The following is a 26899-nucleotide window of genomic DNA, read 5'->3' as shown; positions in this document are numbered from 1 at the left end:
TTGGGGCAATGATAAAAAGTGCTGATTTGTAGAGACTGATGTTGTAGAAACTCGCTTTTGTCATTTCTAGTCAAGCTGTGATTTTTACCATATAGAAGAACCCACTGTTAGAAATGACTGAAATATCATTTGCTTTTGTGGTTGTAAAAGCTATTCTAATAATGGACACTTACAATCTAGAATTGAGTGTGAGCATACTTTCCCAAGACTTGTCAATTCAAATGATAATATCTTTTCATAGAAATTCTTGTCATTCCAAGGAATTTTCTCTTCAAATATAAGTATGCCCTAATAAGCCATTACTCTTTCTTTGAAGTTCTATTGCTCAGTGGATAGAGCACTAGGCCTGAATTCAAAAAGACCTGATTCCAAATCTGGCGGCAGACAATAACTTTGTCACTCTACCCAAGTCCCTTAACCTTTTTTGTTTTAGTTTCCTCATCTGTATAATGGGGATGTTAATTGTAGCACCTCTCTCCCAGGATCGTTGTGAGAATCAAATGAGATAATAATTATAAAGCACATAGTAGGCCCTATATAAATATTAGTTGTCATTTTTTATTACTGGTTTACTAGTAGGTTAATTATATACAAATTTCAATCTTGACTAGTTATGCAGTGTTTCTAAGCTAGTTTTTCCTATGACTACCAACTTAACTTGAAATCTTTTTTTGTTTTAGGTTTTTTTGCAAGGCAATGGGGTTAAGTGGCTTGCCCAAGGCCACACAGCTAGGTAATCATGAAGTGTCTGAGGCCGGATTTGAACTCAGGTACTCCTGACTCTAGGGCAGGTGCTCTATCCACTATGCCACCTAGCCACCCCAACTTTAAATCTTAATCTTGGAAAGGGTAAAAAAAGGAAAGCAGAGATAGAAGAGAAGAAATAGGAGGGGAAAGGAGTAAGACTTAGCAGTGGGACAGAAAAAATAATTAATGTGGCTAGGTTGCATCAAACACATCCTGAAGGACTGTATGCCAGAATCAAGGTGATTTTAAAGATTTTTTTCCCCACTCTTAAAACTGGGAAGATTCCCTTAGAATGGAAAAGATATCAGATAGCATTTTGACAGTGGAGAAGACATCAGCAACTACCAGTTTATGGGACTGCCCTCTCACTTGTCATATAGACTTCAGGAGAACTGTCTAGGTATGCTTGAAAGATATTTTTAATATTGCATGAGAAGGGAATAGGTAGGGTTTTGCAGAATTTTTTTTATATCAACAGACCACTTATTTGCAGTCACATACCTGATTGAATAGTGTAAAAAATACAAAATATTAGGAGAAATAGTGCTTATTGTCTTTAAAAAAGGGCTTGATGCAATAAACTTTCAACCTTGACATGTCTCTTTATTTTTTTAATATTTTTTTTTTTGCAAGGCAGTGGGGTTAAGTGGCTTGCCCAAGGCCATACAGCTAGGTAATTATTAAGTGTCTGAGGTCGGATTTGAACTCAGGTACTCCTGACTCCAGGGCTGGTGCTCTATCCATTGCGCCACCTAGCTGCCCCTGATGTATCTCTTTAACTCCAATTACTCCCATGTATACATACTTTAAAATTATATAAGACTCAGTAGTAGAAGCAATAAATTTGTTCAGTGATACAATGAATATTGTTATCAAATAAGCGGTAAAAACTGCCTTGAAATTTTTTGTTTAAATACAAATTCCAAATAAAACGATTCCATCTTGATACTGAGCCTCTCTACTTGATTTTATTTATAAGCAACCCTGTACATTGTGCTCCAGAGCACCACAAAAATTTCTCAATGAAATCCACAGCGATTCAAAATAAAATAGTCCAACAAAAGATTTAGAATTTCAAGGGAAAAATAGATAGAGAAGAACACTTTCAAATCTCAAACTATATCATAAAGCCGCAACCATCAAAATTATTTGATATTAATTAAAAAACAGAGTAAGATTGGTGAAACCGACCAGACACATGAGAATCAGAAGCAAAGGAACAGAACAATCCAGAGTCTGATAAAGTGAGAAATGAAAATTACTTAGGAAAGAACTCCCTATTTGATTAAAAAAATGCTCCTGGGGAAAAATGGAAAGCAGTGCAGGTGAAAATTAAGGTTATACCAATACCTTACATTATCTTCAATAATACATTTTAAATGGATACTCAGCCTTAATATTAAAGATCAGGATATGAAAGAAAAAGAAGAGATGTAGATCATATATCTTTCACAGCAATGGATACACATTATTAACTGAACTAGTAATAGGAGCAATTATAAAGGATAGAATAGATTACTTTGATTACATGAAATTGAAAAGCTTAATTTTTTTTTTATTTTTATGGGGTTTTTTTGCAAGACAATGGGCTTAAGTGGGTTGCCCAAGGCCACACAGCTAGGTAATTATTAAGTGTCTGAGGCTGGATTTGAACTCAGGTACTCCTGACTCCAGGGCCAGTGTTCTATCCACTGCGCCACCTAGAAGCCCCCAAAAGCTTAATTTTTTAAAGAAAAAAGAGAGAAAAAAAATTAATACAACTTGTCAATTGAAATGTTTTCTGTTTATGTAAACTACTTTTAATTGCACTAATAATAATAATAATAATAATAATAATGATTACAAAATTTTTAGGAGTTAGTTGTATCATATTCCCATATAGGGTTGTATCATATTCCCAGACAGGCTTCCAGCTTACTAACCCTGCTAACCAGTTTTCCCCAGGATTAATTTTTTTAATCAAAGAGGGAATTTTTCCCTAAGTAATTTTTATTGCCCACTTTATCTGACATTGGATTGTTATGTTCCTTTGCTACTGTTTCTCACTTGTCTGGTCAACTTCATCAATCTTACTCTCTGTCTTTTAACTAAAATCAAATAATTTTGATGCCTATGACTTATGATGCAGTTTGGGATCTGAAAGTTCTCTTATCCATCTCTTTTTATTTTTTCCTTTGTTATTCCAGATCTTTTATTGGACCCTTGAAGAAATTAAAAAACAACGTGGTGTGTATACCTATGGGACTCCCCCCTTCAAGAAAGAATGGCTTTGGGTTATCAAATATTGTTAATGCATGAAGGATATGAATGGAAATGATCTTATGTACATATATCTGTAAATATTATCATAATCCATTCCCTCTAAATAAGGGATCAAAGACTATGAACAGTTTAAAAAAGAACTTCAAAATATTCACAACCACATAAAATAATAAGGGAAATGTAAATCAAAACAATTAGGACATTCTCCTGTCCACACTATAATTTGACAAAGATGACAAAAATGTCAATAGTCAATGTTTAAGGGATTTGAGGATGATAGACACACTAATGCATTATGGGTGGAGCTATGAATTTGGTATAATATGTTGGAAAGAAATTTGGAATTATGCAAATAAAGTAGCTAAAATATCTATACCTTTTGATCTAGAGACTCATTGCTAGTCATATGTCCCAAGGAAGTCATTGATAAAAAGAAAGTCCCCATAGATATCAAAATGTTTATAGCCACATTTTTATAATAGCAAAAGATTAAGAACAGAGGCAGCTAGGTGGCTCAGTAGATAGAGTACTGGCCCTGGAGTCAGGAGGACCTGAGTTCAAATTTGGTCTCAGGCATTTAATAATTACCTAGCTGGGTGACCTTGGCCAAGTCATTTAACCTCATTGCCTTAAATAAATAAAATTGAAAATGATTAAGAACAATGTTTATGCTCATGGACTGGGGAATTAAATATGAGATACATGAAAAGAATGGAATATACTGTATATTAAGAAATGACATATCATGAATACAGAGAAGGATGGAAAGTTCTAAATGACCTGATGCAGAGTGAAGAAAGCAATATCCAAGTAACTACAACAATGCAAATGGATAGAGCAACTATTCATGCAAAAATAAAATAATGTAGACAAATTATAAAGATCAAGCATTACTCAAAAGAAGAGATATGAGAGAATACTCCCAACCCACTCTTTCATGAAGGAGGGAGATCCACAGGTGTTCACACCGCACATCTATTTTAATTTTTTTTAAGGTATTGATAAGTTGTATTATTTTTTCCTTTCAGTTTTCTTTCTTGAAAAATACAATTTGTTACATGAGATATCTCTGGGATCAAGAGGCAGAGAGATAGCAGGGAAATTATGATGAGCTAAAAAAGACATCAGTAAAAACATATTTTAAAAGATAAAATGCAAATTGGCAGATTAGAGCCAACCAGCTTGAACTATCTCAATAGTTCCCACCAAAGAATCTTAAAATAATGCTTCCAACCAAATTTTGGAGCAGCAAAGCCAACAAAAAGTCTGGGTGAGGCATTTTTTCCATCCTAAGAAAACTTAGGAGGTTAGCAGAAGAGTTTGTGACACCAGGGTGGAAGGCTATTTGGAGGAACTCAATAAAGTTAAACTGTCTACATTCCTATATGGGAATATGATACAACTAACTCATGAGAACTTTATTGTTATTAGAGCAATTAAAAGTAGTTTATCTAGACAGAAGACATGGATATGAGTCAATTTATGTCAAAATGATCTCCCCAAAACACGAAGAGGTGAGAAAGAGGTACATACTGGGGAAAGGAGTAAGGAAGAGGTAGAATGACATAAATAAAATAAAATGAGCATGGAAGAAAAAGCTTCTACAGGGGAAGGAGGGAAGCAATGTTTGACTCACTCTTTTTTTGCAAGGTAAAGGGGTTAAGACTTGCCCAGGGTCACACAACTAGGCAATTATCCAATGTCTGAGGTGGAATTTGAATTCAGGTCCTCCTGACTACAGGGCTAGCGTTTCTATCCACTGTGCCACCAAGCTGCCCCTGTTTGACTCATTCATACAGGAATTGGTTCAAAACGAAAAATATACACATACATATTTTTCTGTCTATCAATCATCTATTCACTTGGGTAAAGAAATGTAACTTGCCTAATAGAGAAATAGGAGGGGAAAGGGAGCAGGGAAAAGGGATATGATGATAAAAGGAAGAATAGATTAAAGGAAGCAGTAGTTAGAAGCAAAATAAACTTTTGAGGAGAGACATGATAAAAAGACAAGATACAGAAAAAAATTGGAGAAAGGGAAATATAAAGTTAATATTCTTAACTATGAATATGGATAGGATGAGCTCACCCATAAAATAGAAGCAGATAGCATAATGGATTAGATACTAGAATCCAACAACATATTGTTTACAAGAGACACACCTGAAATGGGAAGATACACACAGAGTTAAAATAAAGGACTGAAGCAGGATCTAAATATGCTTCAGCTGAAATAAAAAAGACGGGGGTAGCCATCATGATCTCAAACAAAGAGAAAGCAAAAATAAACCTAATTAAAAGAGATAATTAAGGGAATGATATTACATTAAAAGGTACCATAGATAGTGAAGTGATAGCAAAAATTTTTACAGCAATTTTCTCTGATAAAGGCTTCTTTTCTCAAATATATACTAAGTATAGAACAAATTTATGAAAGATTTACAGAAAAGATATAATAGATACAGAGAAACAAATTTATAAAAATAAGAACTGTTCCCAATTGATGAATGGTTAAAAAGATAGAAATAGGCAGTTTTGAGAAGACATCAAAACTATTTATAGTTATAGGAAAAAATGCTTTAAATCACCCAAACATTCTCCAGAACAATTTGGTCCAAAGGGCTAATAAATCTGTGCATATACTTTGACCCAATAATACCATTACTTATACCAACAAGATCGAAGGAAAAGAACCTATATATCCCAAAAATGTATAGCATCTTTTTTAGTGGGATAAAGAATTGGAAATTGAGAGGATGCTCCTCAATTGGGGAATGGCTGAGCAAACTGGAGCAGGTAATTGTCATGGAATACCATCGTATTTGTGAGAAACATTAAGAATGATTTCAGAAACAACATGCCGAGACATAAATGAACTGATGCAAAATGAAGTGAGAAGAGCGAGGATATCATTGTGTACAGTAACATCAGTGTTATAATGATGATCAATTAAGAAATACTTGGCTATCTTGATCAATGCAGCGATTCAAGAAGACAATTCCAAAGAACTCATGATGAAAAAATTCTGTCCACTTCCAAAGAGGGAGTGCAAATAGAAGGATAATTTTCTCACTTTATTTTTCATGCTTTTTGGGAAATATGACTATTAAGGAAATGTGTTTTGAATAATTTCACATGTATAATTCCTTGCCTTCTCAGTAGGGTTTGGGTGAGTGTAAGATAAAGGGAGTGAATTTGAAACTCAAAATTTAAAAAGAAATAATATTAAAATCAATAAATAAAAGTTTTTTTAGAAAGGGAAAATGGTCAAACTATGCAAATGGCAAAACCAAAGGGATGAAAAATGAAGATTGCCAAGATATGTATGAGCAGCTTATTGAACAAGTTCATCTTTTTATATATCTTGGAGAAATGCATCTGAAAAAGGATACTTTATAATCTTACAAGCTAGAGGCTTTTGATGCAAATCATTAAATTTTTAATCCTTTCATGATACTCCTTTGTGAATTCACAGGATACTAAAGAAATAAATTTAATGATGTTATTAATATAATTAGGTAAAATATTCAAATGCACACACTCTTTGGCAGAAATTTTCCAACCCTTACTTTCCTTCTAGACATCATTCCCTTAAGGTGTTCTGAACTTTATTCTAAAAGCATTTACTTTTGGATAGACGTTTTTCTCATCCCCCTCCCCGCTTTTTTCTTTCCTTTTGCTTCTTTCCCTTTATTGTGAGAATTTTAAAATGAATATTGAGGGAGAATCTCATGTAAGTGAAGAATGTTAGAGCCAGTATAGATCATTTTAGTATGAATTTCTGAGGCATTGGTTTCATCATCTAAAAATAATCAGTTAAAAAAGAGAAAATTTTAGTTAACATGGTTATTAGGTCTTGTGCAATATGGAGGGGGGTCCAGAGAAGGTGACAAGAACTGTCTTGGCCCAAAGCAAATGACCATGATGGAATAACTTAGGTTTTGCATATGGTCCACTTCTAACATTTGTAGTTCTTCAGCAGCATAGAAACAACAGATCTTTCTTTGTTTTGAAAGGCAATGGGGTTAAGTGATTCACCCAAGGTCACACAGCTAGATAATTATTTAAGTGTCTGGGGTCAAATTTGAACTCAGATCCTCCTGACTCCAGAGCCAGCGCTCTATCCATTGTGCCACCTAGCTGCCCCAGAAACAACAGATGTTAATATCTCCGTCAGGACTGTGTGCTATATAAATTTTGCATCTCATTTAATGTGTAGCACAGTGATAGGTACATAATAGTAAATGTTTATTCAATATACAATAAATGAATTCCACGATATCAATTTTTAGTATTATAATAAAGATGACATTGTTGTCTATAGAAAAGAAATTATAGAAATTTCTCCAGTCTGTCATATTCTAATGGTAGTTGCTTATTTTATAAATTAAAGAGTTAAGTGGTTAAGGGTTATTCTAATAACATAATTCTTTAGGTTTCAATAAATTCCTTGATGTTGATGCTTTGTACATAGCTTGGCAACCTTGGATGAGAAATTTTGTTTCTATAGTTTGGGATTTATAGATGAGCCCCAAAAATGGGAAAATAAAGATTAGTAGCTCATTTGTAGGAAACCTGCTCAGACTGAGTAAAGAGCGAATAGTTCTTGACGATCATTTATCTCTAACTATTAAAAAAGTCATCACAAGGTTATTTGGAAGTTTGAGGAACTCCTTTGGAAAAAAAATAGGCATCGTTCTAATGAAAAGGACAAGTAGAATGTATTTTTTGATGCATGATAATAGAAATATATCAAGTAAGAACTTTGAATGTTATTACATTTCTACCCAGTTGACTCTTTTGAGAGTAACTTGGAAAATATACTTTTTCCACATGGATAGAGCTGAAATTCTCAGTGCAAGGAAATGACTCAAAATTGAAATTATACTTTAAATAGCCCCAATTCACTCATCATAGATATTTCTCAAGTTTGATGAATCTATGATCTCATTCATTTGAATATTCCCTTCAGCAATACAGATCACAAATATTCATACCTCCCTGTCCTGTTTGATTTTTGTTGATGTAGTATGCCCACAAATCCTTCTCCTGAGACCCACTCAATCTGACTTGTTTTGAGACCAGTGAGGCTAATGAATGGTCTGTCCAATAGTTACACAAACTCTCATTGTATGACTGGCTCACCTTTTTGTCTGGTTGGACACCTCTCTACTGCTATCTTTCACATTGTTTCTTTGACATAGTTCTTGGTTGGTTTGTGTTGCAGCCTACTGATATCCACCATGTCATTATTGCCTTTTGGGTGATCCTTAACTTTAATTGTTTGTAAACTAAAATTCCCCAGCTCTTAACCATACATTAAGAATATCTGCTGTTGAAAAGACAGATTGGAAGAGAAATCTTTGAGCTTTTTTGATTTGTATTTCTCTTATTTTTAGCAATTTGAAGTGGTCTCATATGGTTGTTAAGAATTTGCAACTTTTCTTTAGAGAAGTCGTTGCTCTTATCTTTTGACTACTTACTTATTTGACTTTCATGTTTCAGTTTATTGTCTATATATTTTAGCTGCCAGACCCTTTTCAAAGATTATTTAGATTTCCAAGATTATAAAGATTTCTCATAGTCAGCCACTTTCTTTCTTATACTCTTCCCATTGATTTTGTTCATACAAAAGTTTTTCAACTTAATGTAATCAAAATTTTCTATTTTATCTTTTTGTAATTGCCTCTGTCTCTTGCTTGGTTAAGAATTTAGCTCCTAATCATAGCTGTGAAAAAGTATCTGATCTTGTTTCTGTCTAATTTTTTTTAGGTTTTTGCAAGGCAATGGGGTTAAGTGGCTTGCCCAAGGCCACACAGCTAGGTCATTATTTAGTGTCTGAGACCAGATTTGAACCCAGGTACTCCTGACTCCAGGGCCAGTGCCCTGTCCACTGTGCCACCTAGCCGCCCCTGTCTAATGTTTTTTTATGGTATGACTTTTAACATTTAGGTCATATATACATTTTGAGTTTATTGTGGCAGATTGTATAAGATACTGGTCTTTGACCCTGAGAATCCACTGCTACGTATATACCCCAGTTAGGTCAATGACAAAAAGAATAGTCCCCCATGAATAAAAATAATTTGCAGAAGCATTTTGTGGTAGCATAGGACTAGAAACAAAGTTGATGTTCATTGACTGGGAAATGGATAATCAAATTGTATAGAAATGTATTGCAATAATACTATGCTATAGGAAAGGATGACTATGACAGAGAGAAGCAAGGGATAACAAATGAACTGAAACAGAACCAGGAAAATAATAGAATACAATGACTACAAGGATATAAGTGGAAAGAATTAACAACCATAAAACAAATGAAACTGAATACAGTGGAATTATAAGCTTGCTTTTTCCCACCTATTTGAGGAAGTGTGTTTTGGGGTTGTGTGGAGTAGAAAGTTACATATAATGGGATCATAGATTCAGAACTGGAAGGAACCTCGGAGACTATTTGATGCATGAATTTATATATGTGTATATTTATATAGCATTTGCTATTTTGTCAGAGGCCTTTGATGAGGATGAAAACAGCAGTGAAAAAGATACAGGTTTTTGACTAAGCAGCTTTTCTCCTAGACTTTTAAAGTTGGATGTGCTCTTGTCTGCCTCACTATCAGATTATGAGGACAAAAAGAGACCATGCAATTATCTAGTTGCCTCTCTAGTGTAACCTATTCCTAACAAAGGATCTACTCTATGGTATCCCTGAAAATTGATCATCCAGCTTTTAGTCATCTCCATTGTCAGGGAGTTCAGTTACCTACCAAGATCTCCATTCCACTTTTGGACTGCTCTAATTGTTAGGAAACTACTCTTTCCATCAAACCTAAATCTTTCTCTTTTGAACCTCTCCTAGATTGTTCCTAGTTTTGCCCCCTGGGACCCAGAAGAAGAAATTTAATTTACTTTAATATGGAATTAAACTACCTTGACTTTGTTCATATTTACCTCAAATCATCTCTTTGTCAGCTTAAACAGCTCCGTTCTTTACATTTAACCTTCCATGCCATGGTCTCCAATTTCCTCACCATCCTGCTCACCCTTATCTAAATGAAATCCAGTTTCTCTTTGCTTCTTTTTAGATTATTGACTCATTTTGTTTATATTACACTTATTTCTGAATATGTCTCTCCCCCTACCCTAGCTAGTGAAACTTCCCTTGTAATAAATATTTTTAAAAATTACATTTTTTTACAAAACTTAACAGTACATTGACAAAAATCTCACAGTTCCCCATCTCTTCCATGAAAGGAGGGAGAGGAATTTGTAAAATCTCTTTTCTGGATCAAGCTTGGTCATTATAATTACACAATCCAGGTTTTTATTTTATTATATTCTTTCATTTACGTTTTTGTCATTCTATATATTGTTTTGCCAATTTTGCTTACTTCACTCTACATCAATTCATCATACATGTCTTTCCATGTTTATCTGAATTACTCATTTATCCTTTCTTACAGTATAATAAGATTATATGACATTTATTTACCATGGTTCCTTCGGCCACTCCACAATTGATAGATACCTATTTTGTTTTTGTCTTTGCTACTATAGACATTTAAAGTGCTGACCATGCAGCAGGCACAGTGCTAGGCAATGGAGATCTAAAGAAAGGTAAAGGATGGTCCCTTCCCTAAAGGAGTCCAATATCTAATGTGGGAATAGCATGTAAATAAAAAAGTATGGTTATTTCTTAGGTAGGTTGGAGAGGCTATTTTTGTCTAGGTATGAGCTAGATACGATGATTCCTGAGGGCCCTTCCACTCTGAGATTTCTTACCTTTTCAAACTGATATTGAACTTTTAATGATTACTCCTTGGATTTGTTCATTCCATTCTGCACTTGAAATCAATAGAGACATTTAGTTTGAATCTCACTTCTTTTACCTACTACTTGTATTATTAAGGTCAAGTCACCCCTCTTAGCTTTCTTATCTGTAAAATAGGAATAACAATGACTCTAAAGCAATTATTTATCTGCTAGGGCTATTGTAAGATTCAAGTGAGATCTTGGATGATAAAGCATACTATTATGATTTTTCATCCACAGCAAGTTCCAAATTTACCTAGTGGTACTAACCAATTAACTCACACCTTCTCATTTTGTCCATAAGAATGACATATCAAATAATTTACCGTTGTCTAGTAGATGTCATATGCAGAATTCCCTGATATATCAGTCTAATTATCTTGTCATCAAAGGAGATGAGTATGGAAGGAAATTTAATTAGGCATGTGGGTGTTTAAATATCACTGATTTCCTTTATAAATGTTCATAAACTATCACTTTGATAACATGTTTTAGAAATTTACTGTAAATAAAAGTCAGATTCTCTGACCAACAATTTGCATACTTGATCCTCTTGCTATTTTTTGAATAGAAGACCTTTGCCCTTCTTTAGTATTTGGATTCCTCATTTGACAATATCTTCCAGTAGCCAGTTCTTTAGTTCCCCAGGATTTCATTCGTTTCTGTTTGGATGAGTCGAAATCTTTGAGATACAGCTAGATGCTTCTTTATCATCACATTTATTTGGGGTTCAACTCTTTGGTAACTTTTTATTCTTCCCTTCCTATACCAACTTTTTGTTTTTAGTTTTTTGCAAGGCAATGGGTTTAAGTGACTAGCCCAAGGCCACACAGCTAGGTCATTATTAAGTGTCTGGAGGCCACATTTGAACTCAGGTACTCGACTCCAGGCCTGGTGCTCTATCCACTGCGCCACCTAGCCGCCTCCCCCAATCCATCTTTTAATCTGCTTGGAGAAAAAATTCAAGGACAAAAAGTTGAATAGTTTGTCTCTTACCTGTATCTTTTGTCATCATTCTATTCACACCTCATAGCAGTTTACTTCTTTCTTTTGATTGTCCTCTTGTAGTAAAATGTTTTAAAAGACCCTTTTGGTTGTCCTTCCAATTAATTTACAGCCTCAACTTCATTCTATATTTTAGGTTTACTGACTGTGTTCTTATAGGAACCTAGGTGGCTCAGTAGGTAAAGCACTGAGCCTGGAGTCAGGGAGATCTCAGTTCAAACTTGGACTCAGATACTTACTGTGTGACTTTGGGCAAGTCTGTGTATCTCAGTTTCCTCAACTGTAAAATAGAGGTAATAATGAGACCTTGCAGGGTTATTGTGAAAAACTTTTATAAAATGCTTAATACAGTGCCTGAAACATAATAGTTCTCTATATAAATACTAGATATTCTTCTTCTTATTATTATTATTATCATTAGGGGCAGCCAGATGGCACAGTGGATAGAGAACTGGCCATGGAGTCAGGAGAACAGGAGTTCAAATCTGACCTCAGACACTTGATACTTCCTAGCTGTGTGAACCTGGGCGAGTACTTCACCCTGATTGCCTGGCATCTAGGGCCATCTCCAGTCATCCTGATTCATAACTAGGCACTGGGCCAGATGACTCTGGAGGAGAAAGTGATGCTGGTGACTTAGCACAGTCCCCCTCACTCAAATCTAATTCATATGCTTGTCATGGCATCACCTCCATGATATTATGATCTTTGAAAATGAAAGACAACATTTATTATTATTATTATTACTATTATTATTTGCTACTCTCAATTACCTTCTTATGTCTCCATCTTCTTTAAATCACTTACTAATGTGAGTTGGTAGATGAATTCTATATGTAGCTCTTTTTTCCTCTTTATGAAGTTCAACTATATGAAAACACTTTGTTCTCATCAAGGGTTCATCATTATTAGTATCATCATTGTGTAGTACAGACAAATTTCTGTTACGTCACCTTTCTAGATGGAACTTTGAAGAGTGATCATCTAGAGCCACCTTCTCTTGTTTCTTCCTTATTCTCTTTCCCAAACCTTGGAAAATACCAGAAACTACCATTTCTTCCTTGAACATGAGGCTCATATCCAAATATCCTCTGAGGTACTCCAACTTTATAAACCCCTGAGGACAGAGGTAGCCTTAGGGTAAAGTACAAAAACTGATACCTTTATTGGAAGAAGGTTTCCATCCTGATATATTCTGGCATGCCCTTGGCCACATCCTTTCTGGAAGTCTCCATGACCTCCTCTGTTTAAGAAGTTCTTATGTGCCTTGGGGGCATGGGGGAATTAAAGGAATATGAGAGAACAGGACTTTGTGGTAGCTGAGGTTAGGAAGGAAAAGGTGTATTAAACATAGAACTATACGGAATCAGGAAGCTTGCCTCCTTTTGACTTTTTCCAGCTGTTTGACTGTGGCTCTGAATTTGCTGTATTGAAAAGGTCTATTCATACAGCTTATGTGAGCCACCATTCATTTGCTCAAACCTATGCACTTTCCAGTTGGTTTTTTTTTGCTCAGTTTTGATCGATGGCCTTAGGAATACAAGAAACTACATAGGTATACTAAATTTGGCAAACAGCATCTAAGCATACTGCTGCTTTCCGAGAATTTTAGAATAGTGGATATGTGTTCTAGCACCATTAACTCCTGTACCTGAACTCTACAGTTCAGCTAAACTGGCCTTCTCCCTCTCCCTCTCCCTCTCCCTCTCCCTCTCCCTCTCCCTCTCCCTCTCCCTCTCCCTCTCCCTCTCCCTCTCCCTCTCTCCCTCCCCCTCCCTTTCCCTCTCCCGTTCTCCCTCTCTCCTCCCCTCTCTCCCTATCTCCCTCCCCCTTTCTCTATCTCTCTCTCCCCCTTTCTCTCTCTCTCTCTCTCCTCTCCTCTCTCTCCTCCTCTCTCTCTCTCTCTCCTCTTCTCTCTCCTCTCTCTCTCTCATCTCCCCTTCGCTCATAATACTTGATCTCCCATCTCTGTGCTTTTGCATTGGTTGTTCCTTTCTGCCTGAAATGTGCTTCCTGATCAGCTCTACCTCTCTCTTCTTTCCAGTCACATACATAGCAAGCACCATCTTCTACACAAAGCTTTTCTTTATCTCCCAAATTGCTAATGTCTTCCTTTACTAACTTCCTTGTATTATTTCATGTTTATGTTGTATGTATTGATTCTAAACATATACATGTATAACTCATAGTAGAGAACCAAGGAGAGCTGGGTTCAACCCCTCCACTCTGATTTACTGACCTGCATTGGGAGAAGAGATTTTGTCCCCTGGGAGTTCCCTGTATCAATCCCTTTTAAGGGATTAATCCCTGGCCCCCTTTGTATTATGTTATCTCCCTTGAGAGATGTAACAGCCCTAAGATAAATACTTTTTCATTTTTGTATGTTTTTCCTTTGATGCAAAGTAGGCACCAATAATTGCTTATCATTTTATTGATTGATATTGGGGTGGTTAAATTATTTTTTAGAAACACCTTTTAAACCTCTTAATGAAAATTTCCATTCTTTCATTATTACAGTACTGAATCACTTCCCTGCATACCAGGCCTAGAGCATGGTACTTTTTTCCTTTGGCTATTGAGTACTTCTATGGGGTAGATGGTTTAAAAATGGTTTAAAAAATAATGGACTTAAGGGACTCCTCTTTCAGATTTTTTTCATGGGGTGATTGATACATTCTTTCAATTTTTATTTTACCCTCTGATTCATAGACAATTGTCCTTGATAATTTCTTGAAATATGATGTCTAGATTCTTTCTTTGATTGTAGACCAGATAGTCCAATAAATCTTTTTTTTAGTTTTTGCAAGGCAAATGAGGTTATGTGGCTTGCCCAAGGCCATAAAGCTAGGTAATTAGTAAGTATCTGAGGTCACATTTGAACTCAGGTCCTCCTGACTCCAGGGCCAATACTCTATCCACTGCACCACCTAGTCACCTCTGGGGTTTTCTTGATGAAGATACTGGAGTGGTTTGCCGTTGTTTCCTTCTCCAGCTCATTTTACAGATGAGGAAACTGAGGCAAACAGGGTGAAATGACTTACCCAGGACTATAAAGCTAGTAAGAATAGTAAGTCTTTGAGGCTGGATTGGAACTCAGCTACTTCTCGCTGCAGGGCCAGCATTCTATCCACTGTGACATCTGGCTGCCCTGTTCACACATAGTAAAACTCACCATCTCCTTTGTTTCCTCAGCAGCTGGTCCCCAATGTTTCATGAAAGATCCCTAGCACTAATGACTCCATTTGCAACACAAGGGGCAAGAGAAAATGTTAAGAAAATTATGTAAAAAATGGGATTCCTGGAGATCTTATTTCAAGGTGACCTGTTTGCTCCTGTGAATATTGTGGAGCTAATTAAACTCGGCATCTTAAGAAAGAAAGAAAGAACTGGAGAGAGAAGGTAGTCACTTGTTATCATTGCATGTGTCACTAGGGATTACAGTTTTATCTATGGCTAAAAGGTAGTTGAAAGGCTCCACAAGGCACCAGCAAATCAAATCCATTCTAAATTGTGGCATGGAGTAGGTGAATCTGCCAAAGCATATTGAAATGAGTTCATTTGAGACAGTTTGGGAAAGTCACCTTAAAAGGAAAAAAATTGAAAGTATGAGATGTATGTGTTGGTTATCCCAAGGGAATGTAACCTTTCCACTTGATTACATTTTAAAAACCTTTAGGTTTGAGAAGAGATGACAGGAAGGTAGAACATTTCAACATGCTTAAGTTTGTCGGGATAATCCTGTTGCCATCTCAGGAAGTAGCCTCTGTTTTCCATCTAAGCCTGTCAGGTTTCAGCTGGTTTCTGTCCTCTGCCATGGAGCCCCTGTTACCATGCAGTCCGGAAAATATTAATTAGTGAATTGATTTTAAATCACATGCACCTGGGTAGTCTTGAGAGCCTAATACCTCATTGTAATGAGGCTCCCAGGGGAACAGTCATCACAAATGAATTGCAGCTGAGTTGGATTTTATTTTAAAATTTCCAGCCAGGAAGAAAAATTAGTCTCAGCAGTCAGAATTTAATTTTTCTTTAGGGTAGAAAAGTTTTCTAAAATAAGAACTGAGATATTTCTTCCAGCTGGAGAAGGTACCTGTCTCAGGGATGTATCTCTCTTTTCTTCTCATTAGTGTTGGACTTCAAATCCTAGTTAGCACTATTGGTTTGATCCCTTTCTATCGGAAATTAGTACTCGAATGAGATGTTGGGAAGAATAATGGACTTGTGGAACGACAATTTTCCTAACATCTGCCCACAAGCAGTAAGTTTATCCCTTCTTTGTTCTTTTTCTCTAAACATACCTTAAAAAGTTATTTTTATTTTCCTTTGTATTTTTCCACATACCTCAATTCTGTAGACTCACTGGTGATATTCTCAGAGACTGATGCTGCTCTTCGTTATTCTTCATTGCTAGTATGTCCCTCCTCCCAAAGGTCCTTGTTATTTTCTGATCTCAGTTTATCAGAGAACTTCCTATGTGGCTACTCTGATTACTTGAGATGAATGAATGAATAAATATTTATCAAGTGCTTGCTGTGTGCCCAAGGAAACAGATGCAAAAATAAGACAGTCCCTATCCTCAAGCATCTCCTATTCTAATACGAGAAAGAATTTTCATAGAGGAGTGATGACTTGGAAAGTGTAATTAGATTTGAGAAGTCACCAGATGATGACAAGAACTATAGAAGAATCGATTGACATACCTCTTCTAATTTTGGTGGCTGTATTTTGTTAATTATGGATCCTGAGCTGAAAATTGTTGGGTAGGGGAAGAGGTAAGATGGGAAGAGAAGATGGAAGGGAAGGGAAGGGAAGGGAAGGGGGAAGGAAGAAAGAACATATGTGCAGAGGTGGGGCAGGTAACAAGAAGATGATGGGTATAGAATATACAGCATGACTGTAGATATGAGATATTCCCATATGAGATATTCATCAGGATGACATCACCCCCAGGATAGTAGTTGATAGCAAGATATCTATGATGGAATGTGAAGTGGATGAGGTCAGCTAGAAATATAGTGGAACACACTGTACAGTTACCAATTAGACCAATATGGGCCCCACAAAGAGAGTTCCAGAATGTGAAAGGGCATGACCTCTGACTGGTGTTCCAGAACATGTAACATATGCTAATGCAGGATGATGGAATTTCAGCAGTAGGAAGTACCTCAGAGGTCACCTGGCACTGTCTAGGAATCTCCCTTGCACCATCCTTGACAATGTCTTCATCTAGTGCTCATCCAGACTTTGGTTGAAGATCTCTACCAGGGGACACCCATTTTACTGGGGGATAATTCTCATGATTAGGAATGTTTTTCCATCTGTGAAACTGAGAGTCTTCATCTCTGCATTTGTTATCTGTTACACCTAGATCTGTTCTCTGGTCTCAAACAGAATAAGTCTAAACATAAGATTTTTCATCTCAAACATTCAAATACTTGAAGACCAACGTCTTTGTCTCTCCTTAGTCACTATAGATTAAGCATCCCGCAATTCTCATTTTCCAGTGTATATCTCCCTTCACTCAGCTCCATGAGAGACACTCATTACAGAATAAAATACAGACACTCAATACAGAATAAAAAATGAAAAAAAAGTGCAGCAAAATGGCTTAAAAAATCTGACAATAAACAGTGTTCCACAGCCATGCTTTCCCACCTTTTCAAAAAAAATTAATGTCAAGTGCTTTCTCTTATTTTTTCTTCGAGGATAAGTTTGGTCTTTGTAAATTTGGCAGAATTCAATATTGGTTGCTTAGTTATTCTTTGCATTTACATCTTTATAATCATTGTATATGTTATCTTCCTGGCTCTCCTTACTTCATTTTGTATCAGTTTACAAATATTCTTTGATATTTATCATGTGTCTTGCAGCAAGTAATATTCCATTATATTCATGTCATAGTTTATTTTCAAATTGATGTGTGTCCATTTTGTTCTAGATCTTTGTTACTATAAAAAGTTATGCTATAAATATTTTTGATGTCTATTGGACTTTTTTATTGTGACTGGCCTCCTAGCTGTGGGATCTTTCAATCAAATACTATGGACAATTCCAAATTCCTTTCCAGGATGGCTGGATCAGTTTATAACTGCATACGTGGGCCCATCTTTCCACAACCACTCCTACATTGACTATTCTCATCTTTTGAAATCTTTGCCTTTATGCTGTGTGATAAAATCTGAGTTTTTGAAATTTTTTATTTCTTTTATAATGATATGGAGTATTTTCCCATATTCTCCTTAAAAGTTTATAGCGGCAGCTACATCTAGCATCATAGCTAGAGAACCTTCCTAGATAACAAAATACCTGGTTTATGTTCAAACTCTGATGCATATCAACTAGATCCCTGGGCAATACCCCTAATTTTGTACTCTAGGCAACTCTCTAAGACTAAAAATATAGAGAAGATACCACCTTTGATTAGTAAAGAGAGTTTCTTTACTGAAAATCACAGGTTCATTCCCTGTCACTGTCCTTGTTAATAGATTATATTTCTTCTGTTGAAAACATCCTGTTAATATACTTTGACTATTTATCTTTTGGCTCTTATTTTTATGTCTGTATCAATTCCCTCTCTAGCTTAGATGTCAAATCTTGATCAGAAAAAAGTGCTACCAAGATTTTTTCCCGAATCAGCCATTTTCTTTTTACTGCTATGTGCATTGATTTATGCCTTTCTATTCCTTATTTGGTTGAGACTCTTCTCCCCAGCACCTCATCCATAGCTTATTAAAGGTATCTCTTTCCTTTATCCTCTAAGTAATGAAAAAAGTATAAACAAATGTGATGTTTTTATAGACAGATATCTAGTCCTAATAGTCACTTTTATTTACTACTTTTTAAAAAAATTTCCCCATGAAATTCTTGAATTTTTGTTCTTCCAGATAAATTTTTATCATTACTTTGCCTAGTTTTATAAAGAAACATTTTGGTAGTTTGGTTTGAATCTGCAAGTTAATTTAAGTAGTATTTCATTTATATTATACTGGCATGATCCAATCATGGGCAATTACCATTTCTCCAATTATTCAATTCTTTTAATCTTTATTCCTGCAAAGCATGTTTTGGAATTGTTTTCTAGTTTCCTTTAGAATTTAGTTCAATTGTCATCTTTTACGTGTGAGCTCTCCTGGCTCCTTCCACCCTCTGATGCTAGCACCTTCTCTCTGAAAACTTCCTTGTATTCTTTTTGCATATGTAGGCCATGTGTGTATGTTGTCCATGTAAGTTATTTGTCCACATGCCTGTACTTACTTGTAGTGAGTCCTGAATAGGTATCTCGAGTCTCTTCTGCTACCTCCTATTGGATTAGCATTTACGTCTATTGCTGCTTTTGGTGTTGTTCAGTCGTTTGTCAGTTGTGTCTAACTCTTTGGGACCTCATTTTGTGTTTTCTTGGCAAAGATATGGAAGTGATTTGCCATTTTCTTCTCCACTTCATTTTGCAGATGAGAAAACTAAGGCAACTATGATAAAATAACTTGACCAAAGTGGCACAGCTGTAAGTGGCTCAGACTAGATTTGAAGTCAAGAAGATGTCTTCGTGAAATCCGGCACTTTAGCCACCGTACCATCTAGCTTCATACTAATTCTGTATCCATACACCACCCTCTCTCTCTGGACATATACATACATACATATACATTTTAAATATATATATATATGTATATGTATATACATAATGTAAATCTTCCTTCTAAATATTGTCCGCCTAGGGAAAACAATATTGAAGTTCAAGCTATTCTCCTGACCCCTCTCCCTTTAGAGGGAAGGAGTTTACTTCTTTCCCATTAAATTACAATTACAAAAGACCATGAAACATAGCAAATACCCAGTAAAGCTGTTTATCCAAGTCATTGGCAAACAGAAATCAGAGAATCTATACAAATTAGAATGTACCAGTGAATATACAGAGTGAATGAGCTCTCCCCCTAGGAAATGAAAAAGTTCAGCTCAGTTATAAGAGAGAGAGGCAGCTAGGTGGTACAGTGGATAGTGGAATCAGAGGATTCATTTTTATGACTTCAAATCTGGGCTCAAACACTTACTAGCTGTGGTTCTGGGGCAAATCACATATTCCTGCTTGCATCAGTTTCCTTCTCTGTAAAATGAGGTGGAGAAGGAAATGACAAAACATGCTAGTATCTTTGCAAAGAAAACTCCAAATGGGATCACATAGAGTTGCATGTAACTGAAGTGACTGAAGAGAAAGTGACAGAGGGAGGGAGGGAGAGAGAGAGAGAGAGAGAGAGAGAGAGAGAGAGAGAGAGAGAGAGAGAGAGAGAGAGAGAGAGAGAATCCAGTCTAGTCCAGGAAGAAATCCCCTTAGATTTCTAATGTAGTAAACTAAAGGTAGGGATATGATCAAGGTTTTGCCTCTTCTATATTTTATCTTCTTCCCAGAGTCTTTCTTTTCTTCCAGGGATCTCTCCCTGAAAGGAACCTGGAATGGAAATGTATCTTCTCTTGAAACTGGGAGGCAAAAGAACTAGAATCTCTCCTCTTCCAAAGTTTCTTCAACTCTACCCCTAACAAAGGTATACAGTATTAAGTAGAAATTTTCTGCTAATGAGGAGTCTTATGTAAATTGGCCCAAGCTCCAAGTTGCAAATATATTATATAAACAATTATATGTGTATATGTTGTTTCCTCCATTAGAGTAAACTGAGGGCAAAACACATCTCACTTTTATCTTTGTATTCCCAGAGCTTAGGATAGCATCTTAACACATAATAAGTGCTTAATATATGTTTCTTGGCTAGTTGAAACCCTGTGTTATAGATTTTTTGCCATTTATTTATTTTATTTATTTATTTTGCCATTTAGAAGATGGTACATGTTTTTAGAAAATAATTTTAATTTTTTTTGAAGGAAAAACTAGATCTCCCTTTTTTTCCCTCCAGGCTAGAAGAAGAAAAATCTGCCACTCATAAGCCTAATTCCACTACTGATCAGCGCAGGACCTTTGACTAACTTGGTTTCTAACCTGGTTGCTAAGCTGGTTTGCTTTTCCTTAGACAGTTTCGTAACCCCCTACTCCCTGGGCAAACCATATCTATACAGGATCTAGTGTAGAATCTGATTGTCATAGCCTATTGCAGCTTGCAGTCCAGTTCAATGATCCATCAGCTTCAGCCTATGCCTATTACATTCCTCCTCATCTGCCAGATAGCCATCTCATAAAATATCAGTTCATACAGAACTCTCCATGCTTCTCTATATTCATCAATCTGTTATTTCTTATAATACAGTAATATTCTATTATATTCATGCACCACAATCTGTTTCTCCAAATATAAATAAATAGTAAATGGAAGAAACAGGATCCTTAAATTGAGGAATGATGGAGTGGCTAGGTGGCACAGTGGATAGAGCGCTTGTCCTGGAGTCAGGAGTACCTGGGTTCAAATCCGGTCTCAGACACTTAATAATTACCTAGCTGTGTGGCCTTGGGCAAGCCACTTAACCCCATTGCCTTGCAAGAAACCTAAAAAAAAATCTAAGAATGATTCAGCAAGAAATATATAGAGAAAGTTATCTATTATGTGCCCTTAAGTGGTCAGAGAGGTGGGGACTGGCCCTTTGAAGAAAAGAAAACAATGGGATAATCACAAAAATCCCGCTACAACCTTCATGACATTATTTCTGCAATCATTCCCGCTGTTACTGTAATCTCTCTGTGACTGAATTGATAGACATTCAGATCTGAATCTGACCCTTAGACTCATGGTTACGGCTTCAATATGTCATTTGTGAGCATTCTATTAAGTGACTTACTAAAAGTTTTTCTTCATTGGTGGATAAAAAATTTGTCACTATGCCCATAATTACAATATTTCCTACCACCAATATAATTTTCTAATTTTATAAAAAAGGTACTCTGTATATTGTAAGAAACCAAGTTCAAAATAGTATCAAAAACAATGCAGTATCAACAATGGGTTCAATTCCACAGAATACATTTTCTGTTCAGTTGTTACAAAAACTACCAAGATAGTTTCATTGATATTCTGCCCTTACTAAGAACCATATTTTTTTTAGGTTTTTGCAAGGCAAATGGGGTTAAGTGGCTTGCCCAAGGCCACACAGCTAGGTAATTATTAAGTGTCTGAGACCGGATTTGAACCCAGGTACTCCTGACTCCAGGGCCGCTGCTTTATCCACTGCGCCACCTAGCCACCCCAGAACCATATTTCTTACCCTAAGATTAGCAAGTATTCATTTTGTTTGTGTTTATAGTGTAGTATATAACAGTCAATTATCTATTTATTGTATCTATTAAAATCATGAGCCCATGTTATACAGAATACAAGTAGGTCTAGGCATTCATTGTCTACCCCCTGTTCAATTTTCTAGGAAACATCCCAACACTCAGCATAGCTCACTTTTTGCACTATGGTTCAGGTAAATTATTCTGGCTTGCCAAAGCATTCAGGAGGATAATCTCTTGCCACACTAGTTTTGGTGCTGTTGACTAGAATTTCTTCTAAACTCTACATAACTAACCTGATTTTTTTTCCTGTTTTCTATTTCTGTGTTGGTGCTCTCCAAGGTAATACTGCCTAGCTGTTCTCTTAACTCTGCTGTTGTCTAATGTGGGGACAACCCCCCTCCCCCGTCTTATTTTAGAATGTATTATCGATATTCCGTCAATCAGAGTATCTCTTAGACTTAAGGACATCGATTTTAAATGGATCTTCAAGGAAAGAAAAGAAATCAAATCAAATGTAACAATAATAGTTTGCCACGACATAGTACTTTGAAGTTGACCAAGCTTTCTACCTATAATGGCTTTCAGTCCTCATAACAATCCTATGAGATTACAAATTATAACCAAGGTTCAGAGAGGTTGGATATCCCGCCCCAAATCATACAACCAAGTATTGGAGGTAAAACTGGAAGCCAAGTCTCTTCTGATCCTCAGTTCAAAGCTTCTACTCTTTGAGAGAATTTTCAGCTTTAATTCTGTTGTCATTATTTCCATTGCCTCTCTAGGCATCAGAGCAAACATTATAATATGGAAAGATTACAGTGCCCAAGATCAGGGAGGTCGGCTCTCTATTCTACTCCTCCAGAGCTAATTTCTCATTGAGGAAACTGTTTGCATAAAGATTGGGACTCCTGCACTTTGGAAAGTCTCTGATCCTTCAATTTAGAACATCTTGACTTTTAAAAATTAATTCATATCACAAAGAGTTTTGATTTTTCAGCAAATATGGAGAGGGGATTATTGTGTCTCATGTCTCATATATTTGAGAATGAAAAATTGCAGAATAGGGAAACAAGCTGAGAAGCCTGAATAGCAATGGGAAGAAAGTTAGGGAGAACTCCCATTTCTTTGGGTCAAAATCCAAATGCAAAGATTTGAAGACCAGGGCTATAACAGCATTTGATCAACCAGCAGCTTCTTGAAACTGTCTGAGACAGGTGAAAATCCATCTTAGAGAAACTAAAGGATAAGGCAGGTACAGTGCTATTGGGGTGGGATAGGATATTACAAAGCTCAAACTAAATTCTCTTTGTCTTCTCTTCATAAGGCTTAGTAATAACACTTTCAAATTTTAGGACAATTGTTTTTATCAACACAGAACATACCAGTACCAAAGATACACATCTCAGGTCTATTTACCTTTTAAACATTTTCATCATTTTAGCAACGAACCATCATTCACATTTCATTACCACTTTCCACGAGCAAGCATAGAATCACTACAGTGACAGAAAAGAATGGCTGGGTCACATGTAGTCAACACGATTCCTCTGTTACCATGTCTGTTAGAAACACAAAAATCTCATTTATACCCACATTGGTTTTGTCTGTGTTTTGCCCTCATAAGTCAAGAAAATGCATGAGTCTGCATATTCTTTACATAGGCACCAAGAGTTTCAGAAACTTGAGATCCTTTACCTTAGTAATAGTCCATCTTTGAAGATTGGACTCAATGATTAAAATCTTGATAGATATTTCTTTAAATAAAAGCATAATTTCACTAAGGAAATAGAATTCTAATATTCATTGATCACATTAGGGAAATTTAACACAGAGACAATATGCAAATCATCGTTTATCAAAATGATAGGTGACTCAGATAATTACCTATTTGAGGAGCTTCAAACAATAAATCACAGAAATAGGAGTCAGACAAGACTGAGTAACAAGACTCAAGTTTACAAGAGGGAGAAACAAATACACACAAACACATACACACACTACTAGGCAGACATGGAGGCTTAACTTTATGGGATAACAAATTCAGGGAGATAGGACAAATCAATAAAATTACCTTTCCAAGATCCTCTTGGTCCACTCTTAATGAGGTGTTTTGGAGCTCCAAATTAGAAGGAACCCGAGTCTGTAAACCTCTGGATTCTCAGAAGGAAGAAAAGGACTCCCAGGAAGAGAGAAGGAAGATTAGGTATCAGTGCTCTTCACGCTCCTCTCCAAGCCAGAGAGAGAGAGAAAAGACAAAAATAAAAACCAAAATTAAAAAAAAATAGAAAATTAATTTCTTTAACACAAGAATTAGCAGCAATAAAGAGAAAAAACTGGAAACAAGAGGCCATAACCACTCTCCTTCTGCCATTAGCACTTTTGGGAGAGAGTGAGAAAAGAAAGTCAGGAATGTAATATGGGTGCAAATGTCCAAAATATTTAATGACTCAGTCTCCAATTTAGCTATTCTTGGTAGATGAACCTAGAGACCAGTCATAAAGAAAAGAACAGTATATAAAAGCACCCCTAAATTGAGAATACTCACTTTCTCTATTGAGGGTAGTTCATCTATTAATTAATAAAGCAGGTCCAGTTAAAATATTATCATTACCCCAATTTTTACCCCATAATTTGTACAAAATTCTTATTTCACAAAAATTGTGCCCCTGAAAGTCTCCTGAATAAAAATAGGATTAACTTTTGCCAAGTTATCCTTTCATAAAGACTTCCAATTAATAAAATAAAATCTCTGACCACAATTCCAGTGGTCTAGAATTTCTTTCTCTCTCAGGGAAGCTGTCACCTCCCCTCTTCTTTTACAAAGAATGTATCAAAAGTCTGATAAGTTACTTTTTCAAGGTCCTTTGCACTTGGCAGCATGCTAAATGGAGGAATAGCAAATCATCAGCAAAATTAACTCCTAATTTGCTGATTGGGCAAATAATAGATTCATACAGATATTCTGAGATATGCATGTTAACAAACTTCACTCTCCATACTCCTAGTTCAACTACCTTTGTAAGCCTCTGTTTCCTCATCTCTCCCTTATTTCTTAACTTCTTGTCATCTAATTTATTGTCCTAACTCTCAACTGAAACTGTTCTGTCGCAAGCTACCAGTGATGTCTTAATGAGTAGATTAATGACCCTTTCTTAATTCTCATCCTCTTTAATTATCATCCCTTGACCTCTCTGAAGTTTTTTTACACAGTTTACCATTCATACCTCTTGGCTATGTTTTTTGACTTCCAAGATAAAACTTTCTCCTTGTTCTCTTTTCCAACTAAATGTAAGGATGTCTGTGTGTGTGTGTGTGTGTGTGTGTGTGTGTGTGTGTGTGTAGGTGTATGGCAATTAAGTAAGTTATTCAGATGACCCCATCTCTTTTAAAGTGTTAAGATGCTAATGGATGATACTGTACCCAAATGAGAACACCCCTCTCTTGAATCAGTCAATTAGTTCTCTTATGCCTTCACTGGAGAAGCTTTGAAGGATCAGAAATATTTTGAATCTCCCATCTTGCCATAGGTATTCAGTTGGTTTACCCAGAATATCTGACAACAGTATCTACATCAGGAGCTAAGAACAGACTGGCAGAGCTGGGGAGGGCACATTTAAGAATTTACAGAGTCCAATACAAAATCTATACCATACCTAAGAGAATCTTCTTGGTAACTCCAGGAAAAAGACTTCTAGGAGCCATGAATAGTTGCCCTCTTTGCTATATGCATTATAAACTTGTATCTCCTTTCCCCTGGACTCTGGATTTATTAGTGGGATTGGATGTTACATACTTTATTTTGGAGGGGGAGGGATATCTCTACTATTTTTACTATAGCTCCTTAGTAAATGATCCTTTTTAAAAGTTAATTGATATCAGCTGATAATCATGAGGTAAAGCAAACTGATGGGGACTCTGGAATCAAACAGATTAGAAAAGACAGTCATAACCCTTCAGTGTTTCCACTGGAAACCTAAAGATATGTTATCCTTCCTATGGGAAACTAGATTGGCCAATGCAAAGTCAGGATAATAGCTCTAGGGCATGTGCTGCCTTAGTATCTGTTGCTACCTCATCATTCATCTCATTCATCTCTTTCTGTTAAATATTTTTCTTTTCTTTCCTTTCTTTTTCTTTTCTTTCTCCATTCACTCCCTTGGTGCATTTATCAACCCAAATGAGTTCGGTTATCTCCTCTGTACTGGAAATTTCCAAATCTATATATGTGTCCCTAATTTCTTTCCTCAACTCTTATCTTTTATTTATTTTATTTTTTTGTAAGTTGCTTATGGAAATTTTCACTTGCCCACAGGCATCTCAAACTCAGCATGTCCAAACTGGAACTTTATGTCTTTTCCCATGAACTTGTCCCTACTATAGCCTTTGCTATTTGAAAGACAGTACAATCTCTTAACCAGTCAGCAAGTATTTATTAAATGTTTACTTACTATGAATACTTAAATTGTTGTGTTGCTTTTTTTTTTACTTTTCTAGGTCTTTCTTAACTCTGTTTACTCAGTTTCTCCTCGTGTCTGGTCTTTTCATCAGGAATGCCAAAACATCCTCTGTTCCATAACAAGTTCATTTTCCATGTCAAATTCTTCTACTCAAGCTTGAATGACAAGTTATCCTTTATCATTAAGGCATTTATATTTTTACATTTTTAGAATATTACATTCTAAAATGTTCTCTCTCTAATATGAGTTGCTGCTATATATTATTTCATCCTGAATAGAATGCTTTGGTACTTGTATTTTTCTTTTTGGCTGCTTGAAACTTTTTTTCTTTGATCTTGTAGTTCTGGATTTCTTTAAGGAGGTGATTTGTGAATTCTTTCTATATTTGTCTTGGCATCTG

The 26899-nt window shown here is 35.9% G+C and overlaps 1 long non-coding RNA gene across 2 annotated transcripts in view; it reads right to left on the bottom strand.

Moving 5' to 3' along the window:
• LOC141498263 (uncharacterized) overlaps positions 1 to 24845 on the bottom strand; it is a 42819-nt gene extending 17974 nt beyond the window's left edge. For both annotated transcript variants that reach the window (XR_012471595.1, XR_012471596.1), the window contains exons 1-2: positions 24588 to 24845; positions 24114 to 24266 (exon numbers count right to left, since the gene is read on the bottom strand). This is a non-coding gene — a long non-coding RNA (uncharacterized LOC141498263). The remainder of the gene's footprint in view (positions 1 to 24113; positions 24267 to 24587) is intronic.
• Between the last annotated feature and the right edge of the window lie 2054 nt (positions 24846 to 26899).

Source organism: Macrotis lagotis, chromosome X (assembly GCF_037893015.1).
Source record: "Macrotis lagotis isolate mMagLag1 chromosome X, bilby.v1.9.chrom.fasta, whole genome shotgun sequence".
Lineage (NCBI taxonomy): Eukaryota > Metazoa > Chordata > Mammalia > Peramelemorphia > Peramelidae > Macrotis > Macrotis lagotis.
This window is presented reverse-complemented; position numbering and strand designations above follow the sequence as displayed.